The 13,106-nt window shown below is 41.7% G+C and overlaps 1 long non-coding RNA gene across 1 annotated transcript in view; it reads right to left on the bottom strand.

Annotated features, from left to right (window-relative positions):
• The window catches only part of LOC145423319 (uncharacterized), a 412,017-nt gene that overhangs the window by 85,579 nt on the left and 313,332 nt on the right, over positions 1 to 13,106 (bottom strand). The window lies entirely within an intron of this gene.

The following is a 13,106-nucleotide window of genomic DNA, read 5'->3' as shown; positions in this document are numbered from 1 at the left end:
CACACGAATTGCTTAAACAGCAGGAATGTCCTGGATGACCTCTAATTTTCTGCTTCTAAAATCTTAGAAATATGGTCTCTAACCAGATTCTTACTCTGGGTGGCATTACCTCGGCCTCCAGTAACACTGTGAGGAACCTTGGAGTCATTTTTTGACCAAGACATGTCCTTCAACGCACATATTAAACAAATATGTAAGACTGCTTTCTTCCATTTGCATATCTCTAAAATTAAAAATATCCTGGCTTCCCTTCATTGGCTCCCTGTTAAATCCAGAATTCAAAATCCTGCTCCTCACATACAAGGTCTTAAATAATCAGGCCCCATCTTATCTTAATGACCTTGTAGTACCATATCACCCTATTAGAGCACTTCGCTCTCGCTCTGCAGGCTTGTTGTTCCTAGAGTATTTAAAAGTAGAATGGGAGGCAGAGCCTTCAGTTTTCAGGCCCCTCTTCTGTGGAACCAGCTTCCAGTTTGGATTCAGGAGACAGACACTATCTCTACTTTCAAGATCAGGCTTCAAACTTTCCTTTTTGCTAAAGCATATAGTTAGGGCTGGACCAGGTGACCCTGAATCCTCCCTTAGTTATGCTGCAATAGACGTAGGCTGCCGGGGATTCCCATGATGCATTGAGTTTTTCCTTTCCAGTCATCTTTCTCACTCACTATGTGTTAACAGACCTCTCTGCATTGAATCATATCTGTTATTAACCTCTGTCTCTCTTCCACAGCATGTCTTTATCCTGTCTTCCTTCTCTCACCCCAACCAATCACAGCAGATGGCCACGCCCCTCCCTGAGCCTGGTTCTGCTGGAGGTTTCTTCCTGTTAAAAGGGAGTTTTTCCTTCCCACTGTCGCCAAAGTGCTGCTCATAGGGGGTCATATGATTGTTGGGCTTTTCTCTGTATGTATTAATGTAGGATCTACTGTACAATATAAAGCACCTTGAGGCGACTGTTGTTGTGAGTTGGTGCTGTATGAATAAAATTGATTTGAATAAGATTAGACTTAGCAAAGAGCCCATTTTAAACTCCATCTTTAGGCACTTCGCTACTAGAAGCCTATTGGAAAAAACATATCATGTGTATAAGCTTCACATGATACCATGTGTCCTCTTTTTTTATGAGAACAAACGAAAAATGCCAAAGACATAAAATACTATTTCTGTACTAAGAAGGCGATTCCCAAAGAGCTTCGTTTTTCAGCATAAAAATCCCAAACACACTAAAACCATACCTTCATAGACACACACCTGTTAGAATTATAAACTTAGTTTTTGCCTTGTGTTTTGTTGTATGTTTGCATGTGTCAATAAATTTTACATTTTCCTAATAAACTGTAAAGAAATACAGGATAAATCAAGACCTTATGCAATTTCAACAATTTCAACAGTCTATGTCAGTTTTCCACATTAAATCAAGTCTTACAGATTACAGAGGACATACATAAACCCTCAGAGTTGTGTGTTACACATTACATCTCCTCATGGCCAGACAGTTTTTCTCCTGTGGAGTAAACCTAGTGTCACCACACCAGAAACAGAAATAGATTTTTCTGAAAAAACGTATACCTATTACTTCATTGCAGTTATCACACTGTGAGGAGCAGTGCATTGGTTCTGGCTCCTCAGCCATATCTTTGACACCTCTGTTCTATCTATCTGACCCTCCATCAAGGAGGTTATGTTTTTGGTAGTGCTCGTGTGCATGTCACATCTGTATATCTTGAAAGATTTTTCATGAATTTTGATCAAACTCTGCAGGCGATGTAGAGTGGGGTCATGTCAGCAGTCCATTAAAATCTGGCTTACACCCACCGCGGTCTTCAAGGTCGACTGAATGATTTATTGGTGGAAAATGGACAAAAAGCCTTATAACTTAAAAACTATGATTCTTACAAGTGTTGTTGTCAACATATAGAAAGTACTTGATTCATCTGCGCGTCAAAGTAATAATAATACTAAAAATATCTATTTTTAAAAAAGTTCTAACTGCTATTATTTGTATTGATAATATATAGGCATAAAGTGAGTAATATACAAGGATTTTAAATATCACTTTACTTTGGCCCTTTGACCTCTTCTTTGAAGTCAAGTAGAGTCAAATTTTTCATAAAATGTCTATTATTTTTAAAGCAGCGCTTAAAATTCAGCTGTCTTTGTGTGTGTTAGCTACATTTAGGAAATGATACTGTTACATGGGGATTCTAATTCCACATTGCATCCAAATATTACAGTACATTTGACCTCTGACCTCACTTTTACATTTGACATTTGCCTTTCTTCCTGACGCCAAAAAGCATTTCGAGTATGTTTAAAGATTTTACTGTCAAGAGAACGAGAATGAGCTGTGTGATGATTTAGAAATATCCCGTACTGTACTGTAATATAATAAGCTCAGCTTAGTCATGTCCAATTATTTACAAATCAATAATAAGCAATAATAATGAAATAGTAGAAATAGTCATCTGGCACTGATGTCAAAATTCTTTTAAAATTATTTTTAAATTATCTGTACGTGTGTGAGTAGATGTGGGGAAAGAGGCATCCGTCAGTATGAGTGTGTGACAGGACTAACTTGTTTTACTTGAAAACTTTACTGTGTTAAAGTTACAATTTTACTGTGTAAAACTGTAACCTGGAAAATTTCCCTAGTATCAGTTTTGTTCCTCTTTGATTTGATGTGGTTTGACACTTTGACCTGGTGGGAGAGTCCCAACTTTTGCACCAATTAACACCAGAACTGCAGAGGAAAGTTCAACAGGAAACAGTTCTTTTAACAGTTTAGCAGTTTAACCTCGTTGCAGCTCTCTTGCCCTTTTTTATTCTTTTATCTTCCATATTCAGCTATGACGAACCACTAGAAAATAGTTTCTTGCACAATGACATTAAATAATCTGTCTATACCACATAGTTTAAAGCTTTGATTACTTATTATTTTACAGAATTCAAAATATAAAGCTACTCATATACAGTGCTGTAATATATATAGATCAGACTTAAATGATTAAAGCCATCTCCAGCTGCAGCTTTACAGTGAAATTCATATTAACAACCTACAATAAACAGTCACAATTTAAAAAATTAATATTATTGATATATTATACTAATAATCGATGCCTTTACTGTACTTTAGCTACTTTAAGGATATTTTAATGCCAATTTTTATTTCTCTCATTGCCTGAGCACAATTATTACTTTTATTTCAGAGTCCTTAAACTTGTTTCAGTACTTTGTGAAGCAGTTTTTCAATTAAAAAAACATAAACTACATAATGAGTGATTCTATTGGAGCATCTTAAAAGAAATGCAAAGTTTGTCGAGTATTTGGAAGGTGCTGGTGTGGTTCTCACAAGTTCGGGTGTAGACAAATGATGTGCAGCTAAAACCACATGCAACTGGAATGGAAATTCAAAAAGCAAACAAACCCCAAAAAGTTTCCTGTTGGAAACCACGATTGTTCACAGGTGCCAGGCTGCAGGCTATTTGCTTCCTCAGGAAACTGACACCTTCTACCAAAACATACAGTCTAAAAGTCACAATGAATAATGCAGGGATACAGTCTGTTAAAACAGCCAGCATTGTTGCTTTATTCACTGCTTTATTTCTTACTACGTTCTATTTGAAAAGGACTTTGTGTGGATGCAAAGAAAAAAAGCTGTGACTGGTGGTTACAGTGGGGCAAAAAAGTATTTAGTCAGCCACCGATTGTGCAAGTTCCCCCACTTAAAATGATGACAGAGGTCAGTAATTTGCACCAGAGGTACACTTCAACTGTGAGAGACAGAATGTGAAAAAAAAATCCATGAATCCACATGGTAGGATTTGTAAAGAATTTATTCGTAAATCAGGGTGGAAAATAAGTATTTGGTCACCTCAAACAAGGAAAATCTCTGGCTCTCACAGACCTGTAACGTCTTCTGTAAGAAGCTTTTCTGTCCCCCACTCGTTACCTGTATGAATGGCACCTGTTTGAACTCATCATCTGTATAAAAGACACCTGTCCACAGCCTCAAACAGTCAGACTCCAAACTCCACCATGGCCAAGACCAAAGAGCTTTCGAAAAATGGAAGACATACAAGACCACTGATAATCTCCCTCGATCTGGGGCTCCACGCAAGATCTCATCCCGTGGGGTCAAAATGATCATGAGAACGGTGAGCAAAGATCCCAGAACCACACGGGGGGACCTGGTGAATGACCTGCAGAGAGCTGGGACCAAAGTAACAAAGGTCACCATCAGTAACACACCACAACGGCAGGGAATCAAATCCCGCAGTGCCAGACGTGTTCCGCTGCTGAAGCCAGTGCATGTCCAGGCCCGTCTGAAGTTTGCCAGAGAGCACATGGATGATACAGCAGAGGATTGGGAGAATGTCATGTGGTCAGATGAAACCAAAGTAGAACTTTTTGGTATAAACTCAACTCGTCGTGTTTGGAGGAAGAAGAATACTGAGTTGCATCCCAAGAACACCATACCTACTGTGAAGCATGGGGGTGGAAACATCATGCTATGGGGCTGTTTTTCTGCCAAGGGGACAGGACGACTGATCCGTGTTAAGGACAGAATGAATGGGGCCATGTATCGTGAGATTTTGAGCCAAAACCTCCTTCCATCAGTGAGAACTTTGAAGATGAAACGAGGCTGGGTCTTCCAACATGACAATGATCCAAAACACACCGCCCGGGCAACAAAGGAGTGGCTCCGTAAGAAGCATTTGAAAGTCCTGGAGTGGCCTAGCCAGTCTCCAGACCTCAACCCCATAGAAAATCTGTGGCGGGAGTTGAAAGTCCGTGTTGCTCGGCGACAGCCCCAAAACATCACTGCTCTCGAGAAGATCTGCATGGAGGAATGGGCCAAAATACCAGCTACTGTGTGTGCAAACCTGGTAAAGACCTATAGTAAACGTTTGACCTCTGTTATTGCCAACAAAGGTTATGTTACAAAGTATTGAGTTGTATTTTTGTTATTGACCAAATACTTATTTTCCACCCTGATTTACGAATAAATTCTTTACAAATCCTACCATGTGGATTTATGGATTTTTTTTTCACATTCTGTCTCTCACAGTTGAAGTGTACCTCTGGTGCAAATTACTGACCTCTGTCATCATTTTAGGTGGGGGAACTTGCACAATTGGTGGCTGACTAAATACTTTTTTGCGCCACTGTATATATGACTCTGCCTGCATGTATAGTGGTTGTCTTACTGCTCTGTGGTCCAAATCTTTCAGAGGTTCTGGAAACAGACATGCTTATACTGTTCAAAAAGATATGATGGATGAATCTTTGTCTTAATCTTTGTTTTTTGCAGAATGTGGTATGGTGGAATAATTAAGATTTATTCTGTAATTCAGCTCTATAATTATGAGGTGACCAACTGAGTGAAATCATCTAAGACCCAGAGAGGAAGCGCTTAGGAGTCCATCTGCGCTCTCCCTAAGAGATGAGGGGGAGGAGCTTGGTCATTTGGGAGGGCTTCAAAATACAGCTGCTATTACTCCACATAAAAAGGAGCCAGGTGAAGTGGTCTGGGCACCTCTATGCCCTACAAGAAGAAAGCCCAGGATATACTAAGGACTCTCTAGAAAGATTACATCTTTTAGGTGGGTTGAGAAAACCTCAGCGTGAAGAGGAAAGATTTTATTTTGAGCCGTGTAACCATATTTAAAAAGGGAAAAAATGGATGGATCGAGATATCATGGAACATTAGTTAATTCACTCTAAGAATGATGATTTAATTTGTAATTTTCACTTTTTAATGTTATTCTGTTAGTTTTAGTTTCCTGTTATTATTACTTTTGTTCTTACAGATTTTTTTCCTTTGTCATGAAGATCTGAGCTGATCACGAGAAGTTGCTGTGCACCGACTCTTATCTGCATGCATCTTGCATGTCTCGTGTTGCTCGTTTTCTAGGCCATGCTTTGGTTCAGTCGCTCGCGGTATTTCCACTTAAAAACCACTGGATGTGGTCCGGCTTCCGTCATGTTTGAGAAGTTGAACCTGGTCAGGTGTTTTCAAAAACCCGAGTACAGATCCCTGCAGGTCTAAAGAATATACAAACATGGCAGCAGAATGTATCCGACAAAAAAATAAAACAATGAATAATCCAAGACTCTTCTCCTCAGTAACGAGTCATGAGCTCCTTCTTTATGTACTCATTACCACAAAACTACATCCTCGTCATTAGCTGATTGAAGCGGGCTGCTACTGGATAATTCCTTTTAAGTTGGTGAATTAAACTTATGTTTAATTTGCCTTTTTTTTTAAGTCCTTTTGCAAATGGAAATTACTGGTGGTTTCTTCCAGTGTTTTTAAATTAATGATGAACCAGTACTCAACATAATGTTTTATACAAGTATAAAATCGTCATATCAGTAGTAGATACCATTGTTTCCATCTTCTCATGTGTAAATTGACAGAAAATTGAAGTTTTTAGTCTTTGCTTTGGAAGCCTTATGAATGTTTTATCTGCAAAACAATGTTTCTATTACTTTCAGTATCTGATTATTATGATGTGGTTTTGAGGGTTTGAACATTAATTGAATTGTGTCTGATTGTCTCACACCAGTTACCATCAGTAGGGGAGACCGGGGATAGTTGTAACATTTTTCACATTTCTGTCTGTAAATTGAAGCTCTTTTAAGGTAGTGGATTCAAAATGTAATGCAAAGTATTTACATGTCTCTGCTATTAAATAGTGCAGCTATTTTCTCTGCAGCACAATTACCCATTGCATGGTATGGCCTCAAACACAAAGAGTGAAATGTTACAATTAACCCCATAGTCTGGGTTAGTTGTAACATATCCTGGGGTAAAATGTAACACAATGAAATAAGGGTACTAACAAAATATTAACATGTAATCTTTGTTTATTCAACACATGAATGCACTTACATCCATTTAGGTAGCTGTGTGTGTGTGTGACAGAATGCAGACATCTAGCTTTTGAACATATTCCAACCCCCCAAATTTTCTGCAACTGAATATTTCATTAATTTTGGTTGGTCTTCCTTGAGTTTGGCCTCATTGGCTCAGTGGGCATTATAACCTACAACTCTTGCACCAATTTTGAACATAACAATGAAGCTGAAAAAATGTAGTTGTTCACCAGCATTGCAATTCCATTACTTTTTATCCTGGCTTACCTTGGTGTGGTTTGCAAAGTGCTTCAGAAAGATGAGGAAATCTGTTTCTTGCACCCATCCTGATTTATTTCCACTACCAGTACGTCCTACTGGTCCATCTCTAACACAGTGGTCTGCATAATGTATGTGTGGGAACACGAACAGTGGAGGAATTGTGTTGCCAATGGCATTAACCGCATATACAAAAGCGACCAGTGAACCTCTCTCTGCTGATGTCGTTGCCCCAACTTGTTTAATATAAGTTAAAGTAATAGTGTGGTAAGTTGTAACATCTGCATTATTGTTACAACTAACCCAGACTGTTGCTGTTACAACTGACCCAGACTCCTATAGCCATGAACTAGCTAACATTACAGCCAACGGCTAAAACATTAGCACTAAAGACCTACACAGAATATATCCCCATAGACATACAAATAACATAATTTAAGTTTGATGAGTTTAACTGCACCACTCGGGTTCAGATCAGGGAGGCCGTTCCTCCCAATCACGCCCCTCCAGGTCTTGCTGTCGTTACCCACGTGAGCATTGAAGTCTCCCAGCAGGACAACAGAGTCTCCAGGTGGAGCACCCTCCAGCACCCCCCCCCCCCACCCCCCACGGACTCTAAGAAGGCTGGGTACTCTGAACTGCCACTCAGCGCATAAGCGCAGATGACAGTCAGGACCCGTTCCCCGACCCTAAGGCGCAGGGAACAAACCCTCTCGTCCACCGGGAAAAACCCCAACGTACCGGCAGCAAGCCGAGGGGATATTAGAATACCCACCCCAGCCCGCCGCCTCTCACCAGGGGCAACTCCAGACTGAGACAGAGTCCAGCCCCTCTCCAGGAGACTGGTTCCAGAGCCCAAGCCATGCGTAGAGGTGAGCCCGACTATATCTAGCCGGTACCTCTCAACCTCACGCACTAACTCAGGCTCCTTCCCCACCAGAGAGGTGACATTCCATGTCCCTATTGCCAGTCTTGGCAGCCGGGGGTCAGTCCACCAGGGCCTCCGCTCCTGGCCGCCACCCGGCACACAATGCACCCGACCCCTATGGCGCCTCCTGCGGGTGGTGGGCCTGCGGGAGGATGGGCCCATGTCTCCTCTTTGTAGGGCTGTCGTTGTAGGGCTGTCCTGGTTGACACGCCTCTGCAATGTTGCGTGGAGATCAGGGGCAGTACCTGTGGACTGGCAGACCGGGGTGGTGGTCCCCATCTTTAAGAAGGGGGACCGGAGGGTGTGTTCCAACTACAGGGGGATCACACTCCTCAGCCTCCCTGGGAAAGTCTATGCCAGGGTGCTGGAAAGGAGAGTTCGTCCGTTAGTCGAACCTCGGATACAGGAGGAACAATGCGGTTTTCGTCCTGGTCGCGGAACACTGGACCAGCTCTTTATCCTCTCCAGGATACTTGAGGGTGCATGGGAGTTTGCCCAACCAGTCTACATGTGTTTTGTGGACTTGGAGAAGGCATTCGACCGTGTCCCTCGGGGTGTCCTGTGGGAGGTGTTGTGGGAATATGGGGTGTCTGGCCCATTGCTACGGGCCATTCGATCCCTATACAACCGTTGCAAGAGCTTGGTTCGCATTGCCGGCAATAAGTCGGACTCGTTCCCGGTGGGTGATGGGCTCCGCCAGGGCTGCCCTTTGTCTCCGGTTCTGTTCATAATTTTTACGGACAGAATTTCTAGGCGCAGCCAAGTGGCGGAGGGCTTTCGCTTTGGTGGCCTCAGAATCTCATCTCTGATTTTTGCAGATGATGTGGTTCTGTTGGCTTCATCGGGTGAGGGCCTCCAGCTCGCACTGGAACGGTTCGCAGCCGAGTGTGAAGCAGCGGGAATGAGGATCAGCACCTCCAAATCTGAGGCCATGGTTCTCAGCCGGAAAAGGGTGGAGTGCCCACTCCGGGTCAGGGATGAGTTCCTGCCCCAAGTGGAGGAGTTCAAGTATCTCGGGGTCTTGTTCGCGAGTGATGGGAGAAGGGAGCTGGAGATCGACAGACGGATTGGTGCAGCTGCAGTAATGCGGACGCTGCACCGGTCCGTCGTGGTGAAGAGGGAGCTGAGTGTAAAAGCGAAGCTCTCAATTTACCGGTCGATCTACGTCCCTACCCTCACCTATGGCCACGAGCTGTGGGTAGTGACCGAAAGAACGAGATCGATTCGAGATCGAGATCAGATACAAGCGGCAGAAATGAGCTTCCTCCGAAGGGTGGCTGGCCTCTCCCTTAGAGATAGGGTGAGAAGTTCGGCCATCCGGGAGGGGCTCAGAGTAGAGCCGCTGCTGCTCCACATCGAAAGGAGCCAGCTGAGGTGGTTCGGGCATCTGACAAGGATGCCCCCTGGGCGCCTCCTGGGTGAGGTGTTCCAGGCATGTCCCACCGGGAGGAGGCCCCGGGGCAGACCCAGGACACGCTGGAGAGATTATATCTCTCGGCTGGCCTGGGAACGCCTTGGTGTTCCCCCGGATAAGCTGGAGGAGGTGGCTGGGGAGAGGGAGGTCTGGGCCTCTTTGCTTAGGCTGCTGCCCCCGCGACCCGGCCCCGGATAAAGCGGATGAAGATGGATGGATGGATGGAGTTTAACTGCAAAGCAGATAATGCTATTAAACATTGAAATGAAGTAGAAAAACTTACTTTTTGGCATACAAATTACTTTTTTTCATGTTAAATTGTCTGTTTTTGACAAAATGTGCTGATTTTTCACATGTGATAGCAGAACTGAGTTGGGCATGCACAGGATGAGTCACATCATTTGAAACTTAGCCCTGATTGGAGAAATTGGAAGTGTTACAACTGACCCATGTTACAACTACCCCCGGTCTCCCCTACTACAGAAAACTGTAGCTGAATATTGCTTTACTAAAGTAGTTTCACATTCACTTGTTTTTTTGTGGGTTCTTTTAACACTGGCAGCTACTGGTGGGTGGTGAGAACTGGTTTCAACGTTAGTCACTCCCTAAATAAATACTTAGTTTCCTGTTGGTTCAAATGTCAAATGTGGACAGTTTTAAACATCTGCTGAAGTTTGCTAAAACAACCGACTGCGTGTGCAGCTGAAAACCACGTAAACACCTCTGAGCTGAAAAAGAAGTCAAAGGTGAGTGTTTTCTGTCTTCATACAAACTATTCTAATCGTTTTTGTACATGCAGTTGAATAATCTGGCGTTTAACATGATTACATCTGTTGTTCAGCATTAAGGAGCAATATTAATTATTATATACTGTCCTGGTCAAATATGCCATGTCTGTGCAAAGTTTCATGGATCAGTGGTGAATTGAATTAAGTTAAATTAATTTTTGAATTCAAGGAGAACCTTGCCCATGTCCCAAGAAATGTTCCCACCACCTTAATCCAGATTCCCAGGTTCAAGGGTTCCTGCTGCTTTTTGCCGATCATGGAGGAATCTCAATAGTAAGCTGTGATCACGTATAGCCCAAAAGTACATTGTGTCTTGTGTCTTGTACATTGTGTCTTGAGGCACAAGATGTGCTACAGTAGTTAGCACTGTCACCTCACAGGATGTGATATAGATCAACTTTTTGAAATTTAGAATAAAGTGCTGCAAGGATGTAACTGGTCAGTGAAACTACGCATTACTATATAAATGTAAGTACGGTAAATGTGGATCTGCAAGCATAACATAACTAAATCATCAGAAAATGAACAAATCAGAATCTCTTTATGCTAACTGAAGTTAAACTAACTGAGATTAAACCACATCAAAACACACACACACACACGCACACACACACACACACACACACACACACACACACACACACACACACACACACACACGCACAGCTTTGAATGAACAGATTAGTCTGCAATAAACAGGTTTTGTCTTCAAGTGTCAATTCAACTTGAATTAATTCTTTTCTAATGATATAGCAGTGAGAACAGTGTTTCACTGATGTAATGGTTTTACATTTTTATATAATGAATCCACTTTTCATTTTCCTTTAAAACAATATTTATTATTATTTAACCTTCATGTCTGTTATGTTGTTTGATAGTCAAAGGTGGCAAAAGTGTTCATTACTTAAGTAGAAGTGTTCATGCTCTGAGGCAGTTCTCTGTGAGCGGTAGGACTGTGTGTATTTGCCGTCCTGGCTCCTGGTTTTCAGCTCAAGGTTTCTGAAAATCTAGTGAATTCGATAACTAGTTGATATCATAGGTGTATCTAGTAGGAGGCTGCAGGGTATCACTGGTGGTCGCCAGTGTTGGTAGAACCTCAAAATCCCATCCCTTCGTGAACCTCGGGACCAAAAAATGGTCCCGCCCCAAAAGTGCTCTAAAAATGTTATATATCAATATTTTTTTCTACTTTAAATTAGTCAATCTTTTAAAACTACTTCTGCTTAAAATATCCATGTCAAGTTTTAATTATATTTTCATTGTTTTAACCCTTTAAATCCCAGTTTTATTACATGAGCGCCCTGTTTTTTTAGCCCCAAAAAACAAAAAAACTAAATATTTTCCAAAAAAAACATTTGAAGTAATATTTGTTTGTTATTATAATTAGGCCTTTAGATGGACTAAAGATTGGCACCAACAGTCATTTCGATCGCCTTTTATTTTTTTTTCCAGGAGCGCATTTCATAAAATGCACACTATCGACCACGCCCAAAAAGTGCAATAAAAATATTAAATATTAATTTTTTTTTTCACTTTAAATTGGTCAGTCTTTTAAAACTACTTCTCCCTGAAATATTCATGTCAAGTTTTAATTACATTTCGCGGATTTTAACCCTTTATATCCCGGTTTCGTCACATGAGCGCACTGCTTTTTTTGCCCCAAAAACATAAAACATAAAACATAAAATATTTTCCAAAAAAACCATTTGAAGTAATATTTTATTGTTATTATAATTAGGCCTTTAGATGGACAAAAGATTGGCACGAACATTAATTTCGATCCGGTTTTAATTTTTTTTCCAGAAGCCAAAAATGTCCCCAGGCGGCGCTGCTGCTCCTGCTCCCCCGGGGAGGAGTGTGTTTCGCGCAGCGCCGGAGCATATGGTTCGGTTCCCGTGTCTGCAGCACACACTTCCGCTACCACGTGAAAACAAATACGTCATTTCCTGTTGATTAAAAAAAAAAAAAAAAATCAAACGAACCTAAGGGCAGAAAATGGTCCGGAACGAGCAGCGGGCCAAGCTTCTGTGGTACTCGGGAAATTAGTGTGCCTTTTCCGGGTATCTGTCTCGAGCAGGCCGCTGGAGAACATGTGTATGTTCCAGCAGGCGTCACATGTGGAGCAAGGGCGCCACCCGGTGGACAAATAAAAAAATTACAACTCTAAGGCCTGTAGTCCAAAACGAAACCTAAGCTGGAAACCTGACGGTCGATTTGACCGTAATTTTTCTGGCGTGAAAAATAGCGTTTATAAAGGGTTTCAATGGGGCACAAATCGGCCACGAGGTTCGATAGTGGATGTATGCCTTTTATTCAGCCATTTAAGCTCATTTAAAAAACTCAGACTGAAATTTTAAAATAAAATGGGAAAAAAATACATGTTTGAAAATTTGGCTATACTCCATTAAACACAGTGGAAATGGCGTGGAATTAAAAAACGGAAAGGCCACGAAATGGTCCCAGGTTCTACAGAGGGTTAAACGTTTGAAGAGAAGAAGGTGTGCAGGTGGAGCAGGTACAACTTAGCAGCTGAGTTGCAGCTGCGCACTCAATATTATTATGTCGTTTATTTTTTGTCCCGCCGGCTGAATTGAAGGAAAAAATTTTTTTTAACTTTAAAAGAGGTGGTGAAAAATTGCTGCGGTGTGCTCAGCCCTGCTGCCTTTTGTGAATACTGGTGTATCATTGTGACATATTGGGATACTTAAATTAGCTGAGCCAAAAGTTCTATTTTCCCACAGACGGTAAAATAAACTAAATTGTTAAGTTATTCTGACACATAAATCTACTGTGGTTGTTTAAGTCACTTTTGCTGAAGTTGCATTCAAACACAACA

The sequence above is a fragment of the Astatotilapia calliptera genome, chromosome 20, assembly GCF_964374335.1.
Source record: "Astatotilapia calliptera chromosome 20, fAstCal68.1, whole genome shotgun sequence".
Lineage (NCBI taxonomy): Eukaryota > Metazoa > Chordata > Actinopteri > Cichliformes > Cichlidae > Astatotilapia > Astatotilapia calliptera.
This window is presented reverse-complemented; position numbering and strand designations above follow the sequence as displayed.